This window comes from Hevea brasiliensis, chromosome 14 (genome assembly GCF_030052815.1).
Source record: "Hevea brasiliensis isolate MT/VB/25A 57/8 chromosome 14, ASM3005281v1, whole genome shotgun sequence".
In the NCBI taxonomy this organism is placed as follows: Eukaryota; Viridiplantae; Streptophyta; class Magnoliopsida; order Malpighiales; family Euphorbiaceae; genus Hevea; species Hevea brasiliensis.
In genome coordinates this window covers 23441879-23448271 of record NC_079506.1, presented here as the reverse complement: position 1 = coordinate 23448271, position 6393 = coordinate 23441879, and positions in this window count along the sequence as shown.

Below are 6393 nucleotides of genomic sequence, written 5' to 3'. Positions count from 1 at the left end.
TCTTCTTTCTCTTCTCATTTTTCAAATTTAAATTCATAAAATTAATTTATGTTAATTATTCTATTTCCAAATTTTAATTTGACATTTAAGTCAAAATTCACCTCTAGGGGTGAAATGACCAAAATGCCTTTCATGGTACTCATCGGATTATTTTTATTTTTTTATACCAATTAATAAATTCTCTAAATTTTATTTTATTTCTCAAAAATTTTCCTATATTTTTTTTTAATATTTATTTCATTAATTTATGCCTCCTCACTATAGTTTAGGTGTAGTTCCAGACATTTTGACTGTCCGAACAGATATGAGTCGTCGGAACAGTAAATTGTACGGACTACCTATGGTGAGGGCGTTACAATTCTTCCCCTCTAATAGAAATTTCGTCCTCAAAATTTACCTAATGTGAAGAGCTGAGGGAACTGCTGCCTCATCGTCTCCTCGCTCTCCCATGTCGCTTCTTCCGTGTTGTGGTGTCTCCACAAGACTTTCACTAGTGGGATCCTCTTATTTCTGAGTTCTTTCACTTCTCGTGCCAAGATTCTAACTGGTTCTTCTTCATATGTCAAATCAGGTTGCACAATTACCTCCTCTGCTGGAATGACATGTGAAGGATCTGATCTGTATCTCCTGAGCATCGACACATGGAATACACTGTGGATCTTGTCCATTTCAGTGGTAAAGCTAGCACAGAGGCTCTTTGGACCCACACGCTCAATGACATTGTATGGACCAATAAACCTAGGGCTCAACTTACCCTTTTTACCAAATCTTAGCACTTTCTTCCAAGGTGATACCTTTAGAAACACCTTCTCGCCAACCTCATACTCTATATCCTTTCTCCTCAGGTCGGCATATGACTTTTGTCTGTCCAAGGCAACCTTCAAATTGTCTCTGATGAGTTTCACTTTTTCCTCTGTCTGTCTCACTAAATCTAGGCCCACTATTTTCTCCTCACCCATTTCTGTCCAGCATAAGGGAGTTCTACATCTCCTCCCATACAACGCTTCATATGGAGCCATTTTTATACTTGCTTGGTAGCTGTTGTTGTAAGCAAACTCTACCAAAGGAAGATACTTCTCCCAACTTCCTTCAAAATCAATGATGCAGCTTCTCAACATATCCTCCAATACCTGAATCACCCGTTCTGACTGTCCATCCGTCTGTGGATGAAAAGCCGTACTGAAGTGTAGTCGAGTGCCTAAAGACTCCTGTATCCTCTTCCAAAACCTCGAAGTAAATCTCGGGTCTCGGTCAGATATGATCGATGTTGGCACTCCATGTAGCCGGACTATCTCATCTATGTAAATTTCTGCAAATCTCTCTAATGAGTAGCTGGTTCTAACTGATAGGAAATGAGCTGACTTGGTCAATCTATCCACAATCACCCATATAGTATCATGCTTCCTCTGTGTCAATGGTAGCCCAGTCACAAAATCCATGGTAATGCGGTCCCATTTCCATTCTGGTATGGATATAGGTTGCAACAACCCTGATGGAACCTGATGCTCAGCCTTAACCTGCTGGCATGTCAAACATCTAGTCACAAAATCACCAATCTCTTTCTTCATTCCAGGCCACCAATAATGTGTTTTCAGGTCTTGGTACATCTTGGTACTTCCTGGGTGCATAGCATGGAAGCTACTGTGCGCCTCTTTTAAGATATTTTTCTTTAGTTCCTCATCTCTTAGTACACATATTCTGCCTTTATAGTACAGGCACCTATCTCCTTTCAACTCATAATCAGTCTCCTTCCCCTCTTGAGTTCTGCCCATAACAGTTAGCAACTTTCCCCTCTTGAGTTCTGCCCATAACAGTTAGCAACTTTTCATCCCTTAACTGTGCCTCTTGTATTTGCTGTAACAAACTTGGCTTTACACACAACTCAGCCAAAAGTACCCCATCCTGTGCTAAAGACAGTCGAGCATTCAATGCTCTCAAAGCCATCATGGACTTCCTGCTTAGGGCGTCAGCCACTATATTTGCTTTCCCAGGATGGTAGTCGATCACACAGTCATAGTCTTTAAGGAATTCAATCCATCTCCTCTGTCTCAGATTGAGTTCCTTCTGAGTTGGCAAGTACTTTAGACTCTTGTGATCAGTGTAGATGTAACACTTCTCACCATATAGGTAATGCCTCCATATCTTCAATGCAAATATTATTGCCGCCAATTCCAGATCATGAGTTGGGTAGTTCTTTTCATGTGGCCTTAGCTGTCTAGAAGCATAGGCAACTACTTTCCCTTCCTGCATTAGAACACACCCAAGCCCATTGTGAGAGGCATCACTATAGATCACATAGTCTTTCTCTGACTCTGGCTGTGTCAACATTGGAGCTTCTATAAGCATAGCCTTTAGCTTCTCAAAACTGGTTTGACATTTTTCATTCCAGTCAAACTTTGCATTCTTATGCAGTAACTTAGTCAATGGGGCTGCTATAAGGGAAAATCCCTTCACAAATCTCCTGTAGTATCCAACTAACCCCAAAAAGCTTCTGACTTCTGTTACATTTTTGGGAGGCTTCCATTCAACTATTGCTTCAATCTTCCTTGGATCTACCCTGATTCCATCTGCTGACACAATGTGTCCAAGAAAGGATATCTCATCCAACCAGAAGTCACACTTGGATAACTTGGCATACAATTGCTTTTCTCGCAGTGTCTGTAGTACTACTCTCAGGTGTTCATCATGCTCTTCCCGGTTCTTAGAATACACCAAGATATCATCTATAAAGACCACAACAAACCGATCCAAGTAGGGATGAAAGATGCGGTTCATTAGGTCCATGAAAGCTGCTGGTGCATTTGTTAGCCCAAATGGCATCACTAGGAACTCATAGTGTCCATACCGGGTCCTGAAAGCAGTTTTAGGAACATCTGTCTCCTTCACTCTCAACTGGTGATAGCCTGATCTGAGATCTATCTTGGAGAACACTCCAGCTCCCCTCAATTGATCAAACAGGTCATCTATCCTAGGTAAAGGGTATTTGTTTTTCACAGTCACCTTATTCAGCTGCCGGTAGTCTATACATAGCCGAAGGGTACCGTCCTTCTTCTTCACAAATAGTACTGGTGCTCCCCAGGGTGACACACTAGGGCATATGAAGCCCTTGTCTAGTAGCTCACATGAATCGAACTTTCAACTCTCTCGATTCAAGAGGTGCCATCCTATATGGAGCAATGGACATTGGTGCGATGCAGTATAACCTCTATAGCAAACTCCACTTCTCTATTGGGTGGCAAACCCGGCAACTCTTCTGGAAACACATCCGGAAAATCACATACAGTGGGGATCTCCTGGATGCTTGGGCTAGTCTTCCTGGTATCAACCACATGTGCTAAGAAAGCCTCACAGCCCTTTCTTATCAATCTTCTGGCTGTTGTGGCTGATATGATGGTGGAAAGACAACCCGTTCCTTCACCCACAACTGTAATCACATCCCCATCTACTGTCTGTAGTGACATCCTCTTTAGCCGACAATCTACCATCGCCTGATGACGTGATAACCAGTCCATACCTAATATCACATCGAACTCATGGAATGGTAGCTCAATCAAGTCAGCTAAAAACTCATACCCTTGTATTTTTAGAGGACAACCCTTGTAGACCTTTTTCACCATAACACTATGGCCTAAAGGGTTTGTGACTTGTATGTCCTCCTCTAGCTCCTCTACTTGTACCCCTCTATCAATTGGTGGTGTGATACACACATATGAATGTGTGGAACCCGGATCAATCAATACACATACTAGCAGGTCATAAAAAGAAAATGTACCTCTAATGACATCAGCTGGCTCTGGCTCATCTCGAGCTCTCATGGCATAAGCACGAGGTGCTACCCTAATCTCCTGCCTCTGGACTGTCTCTGCAGTAGGCCTCTGTGATGTGCCAGCTGTATCAGGCCTCGCAGGTCTCCTACCCCTCTGTGCTGCTGGGGCAGACCTCTCCATCTGAGGTGGAGCAGTGGGAGCACTAGTGTTCCTCTGTGGACAATCCTTCAGGAAGTGATCCGTAGACCCACATCTAAAACATCCACCTGTCAACAATCTGCACTCTCCTCTGTGGGGTCTACCACAATGTACACAAGCAGGTGGTGGGGCTGATCCCCGTGTAGCTGCACCTGGTGAACTACCCACTGATGCACCAGATTGTCCTCCTCCTCTCCTTGGAGCAAACCGAGACTTCTGTTTCTTGCCCCGACCTTGAGTCTGACCCTGAGACTCCTTGGGTCTCTTACTACTCGTGTTTGCTGAACTGGACTGACCAGATCCAGAACCCCTCTTGTGTTGCCTATCCTTTCTAGACTGCTCTTTATTTCTGACTCTCTCCACATCAAGGGCTAATGCTATCAACAGAGAGAAATCTGTGAAGTGGTGAGATGTCACTATCAACCTGATATTGTCATTCAGTCTGTCCTCAAATCTTCTGCATTTATCAACCTCTGTCGGCATAATTTCCAATGCATATTCGCTAAGTCTCACGAATTCTCGCTCATATTCAGAGACTGTCAGCTGCCTCTGTCTCAGTGCCAGGAATTCTCTTCTTCTAGCCTCCAAGTATACATGACTGATGTATTTCTTTCTGAATTCAGCTAGAAAGAACTCCCAGGTGATCTATGCAGGCTGTACTACTCTAGATATTGTCACCCACCATCTATATGCATCCTCCTGTAGCAGTGACAGAGCACACTCTAACTGCTGCTCTGGGGTGCAGTGCAACTGCTGCAATACCCTCTCTGTCCTCTCCAGCCAATACTCTGCTGCAGCTGGATCATCATCCCTCTTACCTCTGAAGTCAATTGCCCCATACTTCCGCAGTCTCTCTAGTGGAGATCTGTGTATAGGTTGCGGCTGTGGGGGTGGAGGTGGCTGTACAGGTGGTGGTGGTGGTGGTGGCTGTGGCTGTGGCTGTGGAGGTGGAGGTGGCTGTGGCTGTGGCTGTGGAGGTGGAGATGGCTGTGGCTGGGGAATGGCTCCGGCGAACTAACGGAACAGCTGTGTCATCTGTTCATAGAAGGCTTGCTGTGCCCTACTCACAGTGCCTCGAGATGACTCTGCTCTACCACCACTTCTCCCCCGACTAGGAGCAGGTGCGTGACTCTCTACTTCCTCCTCTATCGGTCTCGGAGGTCTGTGCTCTGAAGGATCAGATGCCATCGATCCTATAAAACAAACAAAGAAACAGATCTGCATTAGTGTCACCTCGACTCTATTTAAAGGCCCATGCATGTGATGCACTCTATCTATTTCTAACTATTTAGGTCGAGGACCGCCTAAACCTCTGCTCTGATATCACTAAATGTGACGCCCCTTACCCGTCTACTGTATAGCCGAGCAAGAAGTGCCACATTCGGTGCCGGAGCACCCTATCTTGTTTTATCATATCTATTGTAAACTTTTAATGTCATTTAAAACATGTATTCAATGTGTAGAAATTTTTTTTTTTTTAATTTCTGTGGAGACCTGGACAGAGCCTCCCCTGTTTTGTTAGCATCTGTCGGGTTCCACTATCACCTGTTAACATATTCATAGTCATCTCACATATTTTCATATCATATTCTCTTTTATCATATCATTCACAACTATTTTTGAGATCTCAAAATGAAGTGTCATCTATTGCATTCATATAAAAATTCATAGATAATAAATTATAAGTTTTCGTTTCAAGTCCAAAATGAAATACATCATAAACTAGTAATTACATCATAACTAAACATAATGAACCAAAATACTAGTCTATACATGGGCCCTACCAAAATACAAAAGACCGGTGAGGTGACTCTGGACAATGGCAGATCTGATCAGAGCTCTGTCAGTGCACTACTGGTGCTGCTGCTGCGGCTGCTGGGATTGATCTCCAGTACCTACGCGATGGAAAACCAACGCGCTAAGCATAACGCTTAGTGGTGCATAATTTATAATAACAATAATTAAACAATTGAATTAATATTAACAAATCATAAATTCTGGGTCTTTTATTTTTTTTATTACACTTTGGAAACAATTAAAATTATTGGGATCTTTTCTGTTTACTTATTGTATATTCAGTATTAATTAATTATTATCAATGCCCAAGAAACCTATAACAAATTATAAAAGCTGGATACACGGGAGTATATGGGTTAGATAGCCATATGTCTACCCTGTATACATCTGTCAGGCACGAGGCCAGCTGTCGGGCACGAGACCCATTGTCAGGCTTGTAAAGCCAGAAATAAAGTAGGCATATAGCCTGTAGAACAATCATACCAGATATATGTTGTCAGTTCATGATTTTCTCGGTAGGCAGTACTGCTATCTGTAGTCCCTAATTGGTATACCAATTTATCTAAACTAAATAAATAAGTCTAGGTATACTGTGGGCAATTAAACATTTTTAATTAATTTAGCACTGTTC